General features: G+C 44.1%; 1 protein-coding gene and 1 pseudogene across 9 annotated transcripts in view; one reads left to right on the top strand and one right to left on the bottom strand.

The window, feature by feature from the left end:
- The window catches only part of LOC147321283 (RNA-binding protein Musashi homolog 2), a 277,095-nt gene that overhangs the window by 200,316 nt on the left and 61,514 nt on the right, over positions 1-15,265 (bottom strand). The gene's annotated exons all lie outside the window — the stretch shown is intronic.
- On the top strand, positions 8,715-12,177 carry LOC147321284 (uncharacterized; annotated as a pseudogene). The gene is made up of 2 exons (XR_015131341.1): positions 8,715-9,044; positions 9,134-12,177. The product of XR_015131341.1 is annotated as an uncharacterized LOC147321284 (transcript).

Here is a 15,265-nt window from a genome sequence, read left to right as displayed (position 1 = left end):
CTGAATTTGTGCAAAGTTCTCTTAATCACTTTTGTATGATACTCAATTAAAGGTTTTAGGAAAGCTAACTAGAAGTGATACATGCCATTCATAATCACCATTTTCCACTTGGAAACAAATATATTTTTTAATGTTTAAATTAAGAAATGAATTTACTTTTCTTTGCTGGAGGATAGGACTTGGCCACAGAGACGCACAAACACAAACACACAGTATAGGCAATAAAAACAAAGACAGTTTCCTCTCCTTAAACATGTTCTCTGACTCAAAAAAAAAAAAAGACAGAAAAAGCAACTTGGAACATATCTTTTAAGCCATACCGCACAAAGTCACTCAAGACCAGACTGTTTCACTGTGAAGACATATAATGACATTCTTTGTATCCACAGTAAGTGTAAACAATGTATCTCATTGCAAATCCTTTATAACATTTGGCTCCTGGTTTAAGTGTGCACTATAAAAGCAGGGGCTGCTACTGCTGCTGCGAGTGTCAAGGAAACCTGAATAGATAAGCCTGTAGCTAATATTGTAGTACCCAACATTATTGTTATTTGTGGAAAATTTAAGACTGCTACCTGTGGCAGCAAACACAATTCAAAGAGCCTTTGTGCTGCACCTACAAAAAAGCTATTAGTGTTTTGAACACGCACGCAAAACAAAGAATGCAATGGCAACGAGTGAACGTTATTAACTCTCCAAGTAGGATATGAGAGAAGATTAATATAGTGTGAAACAATATAAAAGTAGAGGAGAAGAAGGCAGAAAAAAAGTGCAACGTATTTATGCAAATCTTGACAATCCGGCTCTGATGTTTTAAGCATGTTGTCTTAAATTCTATTCAGAGAGGCGTGGCAATGACAGATGGCGACAAAGACAGGTAATATATTTACTGGAAAAATTGTAAGCTGATAACATTTATGGTGAGAAGAAGGGAGGAAAATAGTGTTTATTCGCACATTATTGATGGATGTCCTTGCCTTTTTTTCTAGCATGAAAATCGCCCCGTCTTTCAGCGCTTTAAAGCTCGAAAAAGGTTATTTAAAACTCTGCCATACTTTGAGTGCTGTTTTCATACTTTTTAATTCATAAAACACTCTAAAAACATATATCTAATGGATTAATTACCACATAAACCTATGTCAGTATTTGTGGGAATATTTACTGACTCGGTCACAGTTTAGAATGAGTGCAAAATTTGGCTTCCCTGCAGTTTATTTATTTACCAGGGTTTTTTAACTATGAGCACAGCTGCACTTTGCATTAAGTGCCATGAAGTCTAGTGTCTGATTGTTGTGATGCGTGTGGTGCATGTCTGGACAATTTTAGAGATTAGTATCCTTCTGCTGCACTTTGAATACTGATTGTAGAGATGGTGCGTTTGGGACTGCAAGCAACAGTCAAATGTCCTAATCTCAACAAAAACATCAGTGATTGAATAAGTTGGGAAAAATCCGTGTGGAAGATGTAGGGTCTAACTTGGAACTTAAACGGGACTGAAGCTGCTATGAGCTATTAACCCCCCCCACATCTATGTTAAAGAAGAGGACACAGAAAGGTAAAATAAATAAACGAGAGCTCCAGTGAAATAACTTCATAATACATTTTTTAATGTGCATGTCTTTGTGTGTCTCTGTTGCTCATTGTTCCAATCCTAACTGTCCACTATGCGTGCAATAAAAACACCGCTGCAGATTTTACACTTGCTTTTCCCAGACGTAAAATTTCAGACTCAATTTCCTCTGCCACCGTGGTCAGTCTGCAGTGATGAATCAGGGGCAGCACCTATTTGCATAAATTTCCATTCTGTCCTCCCATATGTTGGTCCTCTGAGTAGAACTCCTTAAAACAGTTTTACAAGAAACTTGACATGCTGGCATCTTTTGTTGTTGTTGTTTTTCTTTTTAATTCAAAAAACTTGTTGTAGTATACTTATTTTGTCATGTTATCAAATCCACACCCTCTTTTGAAAGAGACTCCCTCATTGCTGCTAAAACACCCAATTCAAACAGTCTCTCTCAGTACACATAGTAAAGCCCTGACAATAATTCATTTATTGCTATATAATCCTTGGAAAGCAATCACTCTTTGCTTTATATGTGCATTTAACATATTTCTTTTTGTATTAATCTTATTTTATAATCTGTATAATCTTATTTCTAAATGTTATAACGTTGCTGATTGATATTTCTGGTAATTCTACACATTTTTGTGTAAAAAAAAAAGTGTAAAATAAAAGTCACCGATTTAAAATCTCGACAGCCTTCAAGATATGCACAAAACAAATTTCCCTAACATATCATTATGCATCATTATGCTACTTATCATTATTTTTTACTTTTGTTTAGCTAGTTATTCTGTGTCCCTTCCGAAAACAACTTACGCAGTGTCAACGCGTAATCGACAACCGTCTCTTTACTTCCTAAATTTTCCTTTAGTGGCCGTTACAAATTGTGGAAGATCAGCATTTATCTAATATTGGCCTGTCGATAAATCGGTCAGACTTCAATTTAAATGTGCTTTAATGTTTGCCAATGAAGGTGACTGAAGATGAGGGAGTTATCTTGGCTGGTGTGACTATTGGAGCAACAACAACCATTCACTCACAAGGCAAGCTATCCAAGCTTTGATTAGCAGTTAGCAAGCACTGGGAAGCAACAGAATGCAATTCAGTTTATCAACATATAACAACGCTCCATTGACTGAGAAGCGAGAAAGGTGAAGCCTCAAACTCGTGAGTCCTTTATCCTGTTACCTGCTTAAAAATGCAAGTAATAAATACTATATTTACTAATACATATATATATATATACATATGACAACAGCACAAAATACAAAAACATGATTTGTTGCAAACAAAGAAAGCTATCAGAGACAAACTGGTAGCTAATTTGCAGCTGTCAATTTGGTAAATTATTCTAAACTTAGCTACTAGCTGCTAGCTCTCTGGCAGCGGTAGCTGCAGGCAGCCAACAAGAGACTGAGGGAGGAAAATGATGGAGGAGAGAGCCAATGCCTGTGTTCGTAATTTAGACTGACTGATTTTATCAGGAATATTATGTTTACTATATAATAATGTGTTTATTTTATGTTTATATATCAATAAATAACAATAATAAATTTATTTTAAATGTGTTAATTTTAGATAAATGAATCCTGTCTTCTGGTCAGGTGGAAAACAGCATGCAAAGATTTGTGAGTTGGACCTTCAGCCTTGGGCTGACACAACAGGAAGGTACATTCATGTGATGACATAATCATGTGTTCAACTCAACGTCAGCTACAGAATTGTGGCTTAGACAGCAGTTCTTCCCTGTAAGAATATTTCAAATGTAACAACTAGCGATTTGCAAGTATACTCTACAAAAAATATCGAAATGTCCTCATACCTGAATACCTGACCCAGAACACCTTTAAAAAACCAAATTAAATTCACATAACCAATCTAATCTCTAAACAATACCCAGTTCTTTCTCTTAACTCTGATGATTACTTTTAGCTTATACTCCAAATTTGTCGTTGGTTGGCATCAGTCACCGCCCACTCCTCTTCAACACACACAAACACACAACGCATGCACACCATTCTCCAAGCCAGTTCGCAGGCAGGTCGCTGAGATCACACATCCAGCTATGATTACAAGGTGTAAGCCTTTATCATGGCCCTAACCTCTCACATATACAGGCTCGCAAACAGCTGTAAACACAGAGCCCCAGACGGGGAGGAAACAGACACGGGATTTCGATGTCATTTCTCATACCTAAAAATAATGGGACAGATAGAAAAAAAGCCATCGCACTTTGTTGTATAGACACAATTCTTGTCATTCTAGCAAGACAGCAAGATATAATTACTGGCATTCAGATCCTGACTGTGGCCTCGTTCATAAGCAACCAGAAAGCACCAGAGAGCATCTGTCAATGCGATGTAGTATGATCAAAGGCCTAGACGTTGTGCAGGCACGATGCACACGCGCACGCACTCACACAAACACACACACACAGAAACATACACACGCAGGGAAAACATGGCCAGTCCAGGTAAACACTGCCTCTGTTCATTTGCATCACTAGAGCTGACTCACAAAGAGAAAACACAGCCAATAAACAACAAACAACAGCACAATCACTTTTGCTTTAGAGGGCATTCTGCACAGGATAGAAAACAGAAGGAGAGCACCAGATAGTAATGCGGGATTAGAACATCAGCGAGAGAAACAGGGAAAGCCGAGCGATTAGCAGCAGTGCCATCTTTGTCCCAGCTGTAAGTTCAGGGTGAGGGGGCGCAGCTCGGTCCACTTCCACTCCCCTATACAGCCTCTTAAAAAGTGGCCCAATCTCAGATCTAGTGTGCATAAATAGATCTGTAATTGCTTATTACAATACAATTAGGGCAAAGGAGATGAGAGAAGGAAAGATGCTTAGTGCAAATGTGGAGTGACAGGCCAGAGCGCCCAGGCCCAGGATTACAGTAGCCATTTGCACATGGGCAGAAAATGAGAGCAATAAGAGGGAGACAAAGACGAAGAATGAGAGAGAGAGACAGGAAGAAGGAGTTGGGGGGGAGGGGAAGGGCTGTCAAGCACAGGGCAGAAGCTAATGACAACTCTGGCTTCAACTTGCACAGACGTCTTTGAAGCCCGGCTCTGATCAGAGCTGTGATTGCCACCGCTGCAGGGCCACCACTCCTATATTAACCTACACTAACAGCTATTCAGTGAAAGTCACAGGCCCTTTCAAAACCTGACTTCAGCTAGAGCCGGCCATCTGTGGAATGGCCCTGTGAGATGGCCAAGATGTGAGTAAGGGACACGCATGTAAGGGACAATGTTTGCATATGGCCTTGCTATAACAGTGACAGTCAAGCTGAACATGGGGCCGGTTAGAGCTGATTAGCTGCACTTCCCTCCTCAACCCACTACAGTTATGAAGATTGATAGAAGCAGCTTAGAGCTGATTATAGGGCCCTGGAGATGCATGGGCCCATACCCAAACAGCACATTCACACTGCATTCACAATGAGCACAGCATGCGATCGCTAGGCACAGGCCAGGCATTAAGCAAACATTATAGCAATAAGAGGCAAATAAGAGAAATGGACAATGCCAGAAGTGCTCTTAAGAGCTTTTCAGAAATATGAATATTATGCTAATTAGATGCTTGCTTTTGGCCAAATCTGGGACATTTGAGCAAGCACGTTATGGACATTTAACAAATTTCCTAGACGATATATTGCAAACATGACTGGATATCAAAAACTCACTCTGGGGTTATGAGGCACAGCTTGCCTTTCTGGAGCTTTGGAAGTCATTTAACATGAAGAGAGATGGAATAAATCTCGTTCCAAGATGATCCATTCACATTTTGAAATACAAAAATACTCTAAAACACATACTTTAAAATAGTAGGTCATACGAAACCGGCTCTGTTGTACTATATGCACTGAACACATTTCAGCACTTTTCTAAATATGGATGCAAATACGTGTTTCAAATTATCTATACAAAGGTTTAAAGCACAAGCTTTAGCTGACCTTGAAGATATATACATTGCGAGAGGTTCAACTGAGTGTAAACATTGAGGAGGTAACACTGATAACAATGCCACTATATATATGTGATTACTGTGTTATTATAGATAGACAGATAATGATGTGAACTCAATGAACTCCTCCAGCTGACCTTTTAAACCCAAACCAGCAGTTGTCAAGCAAGGGATAACTCAGTAACATAATTCGAATCTTCATTCGGGCAGGAGGCAGAGTCAGGAGCCTGCAGTTGCTTTTAACTGTTATTTACACTACGGTGCCTCCAAATCTACTCTGGGTCTCTGCTGCCCCCTCCCTGTCCCTGAACATGCACCAGTATGAGGGACCTCAAACTTTACAGTTTTGCCTTCTACTGCGTGATTACAACAAGCCAAGTCAAGTGTTTTTTGTTTCACTTGTATAGTTTAGCCTCACACACACAGGAAGAAAGCAAAAAATTTGAGAGAAACCTCAGAAAGGGAAACTACTGGATTATATGCTCTCTCTCACTCGCGGATGTTGGTGCTTCAGCCTAGCTGTTGTGGATCTGAGTCTTCATCCTGCAGGAGAATCAGTTACTGAGCTACTCTCTCATTCCTGTGTGTTCATGTTGTTCTTTTTTCCCTATGTGTGTTTCTTTCCTTCTACTGTGGGTGTGAATGGCGGGCTTATGTTTTGCCTTTTGGTCATTTGTTTTGTTTGTTTTCTTGCCATGCTTTATCCTGGAGAGAAAGTGATGTAGCTTAGCTCCTGTGTGTTTTTCTAGATAACTAGAAGTGATCATCCAAGATCATATTCTTCATATAGATTTTTTTCATGCTTATCTGTCATGGTCCATGACATTATCCCAAATATGATAAAATCACGAGTTTAATATGTTGCTTTCTGTTCATGTGCCATTTACTGGATGTACCTCAAGCAACTTATGGAAAGATGTCTCATTCAGAAGTTTATTTGGCTTTGTGAGGGTCTTAGAACAGAGAATGTCACATGTGATGAAGACTGCATAGCCCCTCAAGGCATATTTGTGATTGTGCCCCTTTTGCTGGTCCTTTTTAAAAAATGTCTTTTTACATCGTTTAGTTTACATCGTGAAGATATGAATGCGAAATGAACTATCATGTTCATAAAGCAACATTCGCCTTTGAACCAGAGGCTACAGACAAGACACCGAGTGGCTGTGGTTGTGTATCAGAACCAAAACGTGTTTTTCCTATAGTAAATCATCTCCCCCACTTCAGCTGCTTTGAGTGGCACCCTTTTCAGAAGGTTGATGTTCTCTTGCGTGAACCCGACATTGATACCAAATGTTAATTTTTAAAACAAGTCCCCCGCTCCCCTCTCCCCCCTAGTCATGACAGTAAGCACTAGAGGGGAAAACAAATGGGATTTTAACTTCCAATTACAATAATGTGTTTTTTGTGGGGGGTTTTGGTAACAGGCCCTCTGCGCACCTTACCTTCCCACCCACAACAACCCACCCAGCCCCCTGGCTCTCTCCATCTCTCTCATTCACACATGGTGGGAAAACAATGTAGCTAATCATTGTGGAACCTCCATCTCTTGAAATGTGGCCATGTGAGTGATACGATAGCAGAAGCAGGGAGAGACGAAGAGGAGGAGGAGAAGGTCGATCATAAATGGAGGAATATACTCTAAAACTGCAGCTTCTTATATGTCACATCAACTCAACTCAGAACAGTACTCAGTTTAGTTTGATTCGAGATTTTTTTTTTCACAGAAGCTAAATATATTTCACAGGTTTCTTGTGTTCAACTAGATAGACACTGCAAGTTCAGAGGTCACAACCACTGTAAAAGAGAAGACATTGCATATTTGTGTTGCATATTTTGTTACAAAGAAGTAATCCAGGGAAAAACTGACAATTCTCACTGAGCAGTCTATCCCTGAACACTTAATGCAATTAATATTCAAGCTGAAAAGATTAGCTATCCAGTAGTCAGTAAAAATTAAATCAGTGACTGTATGGATTAGTGATTACTCATTTGTGTCACTTTTGTCCACTGGTTCTCACGTCTCACGTTTGAGTGCTCTTTCTGCTTTTCTCTGTTTTATATCCTAATAAACTGATTGATTGACTTTGTTTTTTGGGGGGGCAGAATAAGCAATCAGTCACCTCTGCCTCTAATTATGAGGGGGCATTTTTTTCCAAGCCCCCTATCATTTTACAGACAAAAGGAGAAATCATTAATTAAAAATAAAAGTGGCAGATTAATCAATGGTGAAAATAAATGTTTAACCGCAGCTTTAATTAAATATATAATCATGGAAACGGTTTAAGCGGTCTTTTATTTACACTGGCAATAACAGCACCACATAAATATGAATTCAGCCGCATACTAGAAAAACTGACAGCAAGTTTGTTTAATCATGTAAGTACCGCAAATGCAGCGTCATAGAGACACAATTCAGTGTGTTACAAAGTTAATCATGAGGGTCACTGCAGTTGCACAAAAAGCAACTGTAAGTGTGCATCATTTGGCCTCAGTACCAAGGTTATCGGGCAGTCAGTGTCTTCAGAAATATGAATTCAACTTGCTGTTGGCAGTATCTTGGCTGTTAGACATTTAAGCCTTTTGCTGTTCACCTCCCGGACAAGAATGTCAGTTTTCCCATGAGAGGAAGCCAGTAAGGACTCTCTTCCCTATTAAAAAGTCAGCACACCATGCAGTGTTCAGCTCTCTGTGTCATTCGAAATGCTGTGAGCTGCTGCTGCTGCTGCTGAGGTGACTTTAGTCTGTCACACTTTATGGAAGACTAGATTTGTGTATTATCTCACTTTTATTAGGTATTTGTTTATATCAAACTATGTAATATGAGCATGATTTACTTTAAAACAAATATCAACATAATTCACACTTAAACAATCTCAAGGTCTTAATAGACTAATACAGGGCTTAAACATCTTTTTCACACACTAACAGAGAATTGCTAAATCTAAACAGATCTAAGCATCAAAGTCAATATAGATATTTGATTTAAATCTGTAAATAATGCTAATTATGCCTGAACATGTATAGAATATACTTCAACTCAAACACAAAGAGTTATGTATAAACAACCTATTTTTTTCTATAAATAATAACAGCACATTTTTATAAAGAAACAATTAATCATTCATGGAATCTGTCACGGACCCAGTTCCAGGGATTCGGGGTCCGTGAGCAGTGTGGACTACTATTGTAGTTATTATTATTATTATTATTATTATTATTATTATTATTATTATTATTATTATTATTGTGGTTGTTGTTATTATGGTTGTGTCTGCTGTCCTGTTTTTCCGTGTTGGTGTACTGTCAGGTGTTTAGGGGTGTGTGCTTGTGTATGTGAGGGTGCGGTCGTGGCAGGCACTTTTAGGCCTGGTGGGTGTGGCCCTGCCAGCTGACCGGTCCCACCCAGGAATCCACACACACCTGGCGCCGATCAAGCCTCGTCAGAGGAGCTTCAAAACAGTGTGGCTGAGAGCTCCTCGACGCTGGATCGTTGAGTGACTTCCCGTCAGTCTTAAGTGTATTGTGCAAGGTTAGTGCAAGTCTACTGTTAGGTTTTGTACTCACGGCTGCCTTTGGTATGCGTGTTTCCTCAGGAGGAATTGTGGCGACCAGGAGGCAGCACACGGAGAGTACACAGGGAACGGAGACAGAGCACGGAGCACGGGATAAAGGAGAAGACACGGAACGGGAGTTGGGATCGCACGGGGGGATTTATTGTTGTTCGGATTGTCACCTCTGTAAATAAACACTGTTGCACAGTAGAGTCCTGCATTTTCCCCACATCCCCACGGTCTGCCAGCGAGACCGTGACAGAACGATCCAGCCATTATGGGCCCAGCGGACTCAAGGACCGTCTCACAGGAGGAATTGCTCGCCCAGCTCTGGAAATACTGTCGGAGCATTATCCAGGCGGCGGATCCACATCAGAGACACATGCAGGTCGTATTTTTTGATGCCTTCCTGTCTTCAACCACCTGTTCCATGAGCTTTTTGGACATTAAGAGACTAATTTCGATTATAACCACGCTGAGGGAAAGTTCCTGTTTTGAGCTGTTTGTTTTGGGCTGTCCGGGCGAGGAGGATATGGCAACCTCCCTGGGAGCCCTTGCTGCCTATTTCTTTTTTCATAGGCTGATAGCCTCCCCGCCGTCGCTTGCAGCTCGCTTGTTGGACCCTCCATTGCGGGGGAAACGTTTCACACGCCCTCTGCACCTCACCACATCTCCACTCACCTCTGCGGCACCTGCTGAGTCAGCAGACCAAGGACCGGCAGCTCAAAATCACACAGCTGCTCTCCTGTCCGGCCGGCTGGTGGAACCTCAGCCTGATACGCTGGCCCCGGCATCGTTAAAGAAGCGACGCTTGCGCCGCCGGCGTGCCTCACCGCAGTCAGACTCTAAAACTTTCCAACAGCCGGCTGTGGTGAGTCATATGGACAATTCATCTTCATTCACCTCATCTGTTTATTCACGGGACTGTGTGAAAGCTAACCTCGTAGCACAGCCAGCTGCCCAGCCTGTAGCCGTAGCACAGCCAGCTGCCCAGCCTGTAGCCGTAGCACAGCCAGCTGCCCAGCCTGTAGCCGTAGCACAGCCAGTCCAGTCAGCCTCTCGTCTTCATCCTCAGTTGGAGGCTGATATGCCTGCTGGAACTACCCTGCCATTATGTCACCCGCCTGTTGTTTCTACATCGCTGTCCAGTCTACCACGAGTAGCTGCCGCACCATTATCACCTCCGCCCTTTGCAGCTACTTCTCCACCAGCGTCCCATCAGACTGCAGCGACCGCAGAACTCTCGACTTCACCATCCACATCACCCACTCGACCGTCATCTTCGCCACCTGCAGCTTCCGCATCGCCATCTTCACCTCCGGATCAACGACCATCTATACCCGCGTCGCAGCCGGAGGAGCGGCTCAGCGAGCGTGTGGAGCCCGCGTCGCCAGCTGTGGAGCTCAGCGAGCCGGAGGAGCTCAGCGAGCAGGAGCAGCTCAGCGAGCCGGAGGAGCTCAGCATGCCCGAGCAGGAGCTCAGCGAGCGGGAGGAGCCCGCGTCGCCAGCTGTGGAGCTCAGCGAGCCGGAGGAGCTCAGCATGCCCGAGCGGGAGCTCAGCGAGCGGGAGGAGCCCGCGTCGCCAGCTGTGGAGCTCAGCATGCCCGAGCCGGAGGAGCTCAGCGAGCCGGAGGAGCTCAGCGAGCCGGAGGAGCTCAGCGAGCCACCAGCAGAGGAGCTCAGCGAGCCACCAGCAGAGGAGCTCAGCGAGCCACCAGCAGAGGAGCTCGGCGAGCGGAAGGAACAACCGGCGCTGCCAGCCGCGGAGGGGCTCTCTCTGCCAGCCGCGGAGGGGCTCTCGCTGCCAGCCGCGGAGGGGCTCTCGCTGCCAGCCGAGGAGGGGCTCTCTCTGCCAGCCGCGGAGGGGCTCTCGCTGCCAGCCGAGGAGGGACCCGCTCAGCCGGAGGTCAGCGAACCGGAGGGACCTCCACGTCTAGCGCGGCCTCCACGCCATCCACGTCCAGTGCGTCCACGTCAGCGACCGGCGCGTCATAGACCATGTGCCACGCCTCGCTGTTGCTCACCGGAGCAGCGACGTTGCCATCGGACCCGTGGCAGGCCACCAGAACCGTTCCGCCGCCACCGGACCCGTGGCAGGCCGCCGGAGGAGCAGCGCCGCCGCCACCGGACCCGTGGCAGGCCACCAGAACCGTTCCGCCGCCACCGGACCCGTGGCAGGCCGCCGGAGGAGCAGTGCCGCCGCCACCGGATCCGTGGCAGGCCGCCTGAAGCGTTCCGCTTCCATCATGGGGTTGGAGGTAGGCCGCCCGAACTGTTTTCCCACCACTGCCTGACCCGTAGCGAGTTTTGCCTGCTTGCGGTCCACTGGGTCGGCCGCAAGAACTGTTGTTCCCACCATGGCAGTGGTTGGACATTTGAACTGGGGTTTTGGGGCCCTCCGTCCGGGACCCCCCGCCGCCCGCCCGGGGTTGGTTGTACTGTGGTTTTTGTTTTGTTTTTGTTTTTGGGTCGTCGGGTGCCGACCCTTAGAGGGGGGGTACTGTCACGGACCCAGTTCCAGGGATTCGGGGTCCGTGAGCAGTGTGGACTACTATTGTAGTTATTATTATCATTATTATTATTATTATTATTATTATCATTATTGTGGTTGTTGTTATTATGGTTGTGTCTGCTGTCCTGTTTTTCCGTGTTGGTGTACTGTCAGGTGTTTAGGGGTGTGTGCTTGTGTATGTGAGGGTGCGGTCGTGGCAGGCACTTTTAGGCCTGGTGGGTGTGGCCCTGCCAGCTGACCGGTCCCACCCAGGAATCCACACACACCTGGCGCCGATCAAGCCTCGTCAGAGGAGCTTCAAAACAGTGTGGCTGAGAGCTCCTCGACGCTGGATCGTTGAGTGACTTCCCGTCAGTCTTAAGTGTATTGTGCAAGGTTAGTGCAAGTCTACTGTTAGGTTTTGTACTCACGGCTGCCTTTGGTATGCGTGTTTCCTCAGGAGGAATTGTGGCGACCAGGAGGCAGCACACGGAGAGTACACAGGGAACGGAGACAGAGCACGGAGCACGGGATAAAGGAGAAGACACGGAACGGGAGTTGGGATCGCACGGGGGGATTTATTGTTGTTCGGATTGTCACCTCTGTAAATAAACACTGTTGCACAGTAGAGTCCTGCATTTTGGGTCCTCCTTTCCCCACATCCCCACGGTCTGCCAGCGAGACCGTGACAGAATCATTCATCAAGAATGAGCAATGTTTTGAGATGTCAAGCCCACTAATGGGCACCCAGCATTAAAAAAAAATGAACAACAACAAGTAATACTTAATAAGAATGTTGCAACTGAGGCCATAAGATTATCTGGAATGTGTTAATGTGTTAAGCCAGAGTTCGAGGGAGATAAATTAATACCCCATCCCCCCTTTGGGGGAGTTTTTGTTTATTTTTGTTTCATTGCTTTGCAACCAGAGGATTCGTCCCCTGCTGACCATTACAAGAAAGGCACTTGTACATTTTGTAGCACTTGAATATGGTCTTCTTTTTTAGACCTGGAAGCTAAAGCTTTATATAAAGACATAGCCATCTTTGCGTGCAGTCTATGTCCCTAATCCAAGTTTACCAAATCATTTTTTAATGTGATAATTAGAAAAACTATATACTCTAAGTATTTTTGCCCTGAGAAAAGAAGGATATTCCTTCTTGGACAATGCAAACTGGCACTGGTACCATTGCACAACTAAGCAAAATGAGAAGTCCATCTCTGGACTCTCTGGCAGCTTTTTAAAAGACTGCCCATAAAACAGGAGTCTTAGCAGTTCACTTGAAGAGAAGACTTCATGATGTTGGATACATAGAAATATCCATATATGAGACTAACCAATAAAAAGATGGACAAAAGATCACAGACACTGGACCAGGGATTGTTATGGACACACAAAACTAACTTTGAGGTGTCCGAGTGGCTTAGATAGATTGTTGCCATCTATCAAGCATAGTGGGTGAAAAGTGATGAATTAGTAGTGGAAAAGCTGTGTGCATGATAAAAGGAAAATTTTAATTTCATCAACGAGTAACAAGAACCACCGCAGTTACGGCATCTCGCAGTTATGGCTTATGGTAAGAACTACCGATCAAACCACTCTAACTTGTGAAAGGAGCATCATAAAGCAACACACACACACAAACACACACACTGTATCTCTTTGTTGGGGTCTGTCAATGCATTTTGACACAGGGTTTTAGGCACCCCAGACAATGGCTGTGGTCCACTTAATTGATGTAATTAATGTTCATCATGGTGAGTGTTTGTTCAACGACTTCTAAACCCCTAGCCTCTCGGCTCCTCTCAGGAAGGGAATTGGGTGAGCATGAAGCACTTCAGTTTTTTTGTCATGCTTCACAGGAACCCAGAAATGAGTGGAATAATTCCCAGCTCTTAAGCATGCTCAGAAGAGCTCAGTAGCACAGCTCAACCAACTCATTCTCCATGGCGTGGATATAGCTCCTAGGCAATCCTGACCAGCCAGCACCAAGTTACGTAGACGCACATCCACTGAGCCCACAATACACAATCATTTAGTAGCAGGTGATGCATGGCAGAGCAAGCACAATGATCCCGACTATGTGTCCTGTAAAAGGCTACTTTTTACATGGTTTTGCACTGTGCCTGTCTCTGAGTACTGATGCTGCAATCCTTTGTACTGTCCTTGATGCTGCTAGTGAGCGCTGATAGGAGGTGACTGGAGCAAAGCAGAAGAGATATAAAAAAGCTGGGAGGAAGAGAAGGGAGTAAAATCTTTGTGTGGTGGAAGATATTTTGTTCTATCATCTCTGGAATTATATAAACTGCTTGTGGCTAGTGGAGGCCTCAGCTGCGGTGAAAATGGGCCCCAACTGCCTCACTCCCTAACAATCTACTTCACATTTCCAAATCTTCCATCTCTGCCCCTAAGCACTGGCAGAAGCAAACAAAAACCTCCTGCTCTCCACTCTTTGTCTGTATTTCATTTCCTCTGAGGAAGAGGACTCTCTTAAAATATTCAGCCACTTTAAAATGGCACGTCACACTGACCAGGCTATTTTCTTTGATGAGCTCTAGTCCTAATCCTTCAATGGCAGCCTACAGAATAGTTATTGGTTGAAGAATCTGTGGAGAAAAGAGTTCCAAGCAGCTCTTCCACACCAGGCGTATAAACTGTGCTGTGTGACACTGGTCAAATGGATTTCTCCATGCAGTCCACACACACACACTTCAGAAATACTGCTGGGCCACAATCTCAGCCCCAAGCCTCAGCTCAGCCCACCTGCCCCGCCTACAGAGTAATTCACTCTCCAGCTAAACCTAGGTAGCCTGGCCTGACCCCCACAGTACTGGCTGCAGGTTGCTGCTGACCTCCAGCAAGGTGCCAATGAAACATGTCCATTGAGTGGTGAGCAGAACAAACTACCTCAGCTGACTCCTACTGACAGCTCAGTATTTTAAAGACCAACACAGGTTCACAGTTGCACAGCCGGGCCACCTAGCCTCTGGCCTGAACTTTGCACTGTGGCAAAGGTGTGCACTGTGAGGGTAAGTGGGGTTAATTCTGATACTTCAAGGGTTTTGAGTGTGTTAAAATACTGATCATTTCTGATGGACTGGATGCTGAATAACAGAGGAAAAAAAATATTTTGCATTAACAATATTTTAGTTGGAGTACACTTGTAAGAAAAAGATAAAACCTGATCTCTGGTTGTCTGTTGAATTAAAGTACAGTATACCCCAACTCATGCTGTCACTCTCCACCTTATATAGCTTTATTCACTTGTTTGTGGTTTTACAGGACTTGGCACTCTATTGGTGTTCAGAGTAAGAATAAAAAACTAATTAGCTATAAAATAAGCATATAGGCATTAGAGTAGTCATAAGCATAACCCAAACATCAACATAATTCAATGTGGTATACAAAAAAAACTGCAATAGCTTCTTGTCTTGAATACAAAGGTGCACAAGTTCACTTTTTACAGCTGGCAGGTATTATTACTAGGGACAAGTACTTGTGCCAGCACTGCAGATATATCCAGAAGGCGTTTTCTGGTGTTGGTGCGCTGTGGCAAAATGCCATTTGGAAGTTGACAGTTAGGTTCAAGCACTTAACATTACTTGATTAGGTTAAGAAAAAGTACCAAGGGGGTTAAAATCTACCCCTTGCCAACATTAACCCTGCATATTAAAAAATGGCGC

Source organism: Aulonocara sp. 'chitande type north' Nkhata Bay, linkage group LG10, assembly GCF_057382095.1.
Source record: "Aulonocara sp. 'chitande type north' Nkhata Bay isolate Kocher_YH1m ecotype deep benthic linkage group LG10, A_spYH_male_GT1.1, whole genome shotgun sequence".
Classification (NCBI taxonomy): Eukaryota; Metazoa; Chordata; class Actinopteri; order Cichliformes; family Cichlidae; genus Aulonocara; species Aulonocara sp. 'chitande type north' Nkhata Bay.
This window is presented reverse-complemented; position numbering and strand designations above follow the sequence as displayed.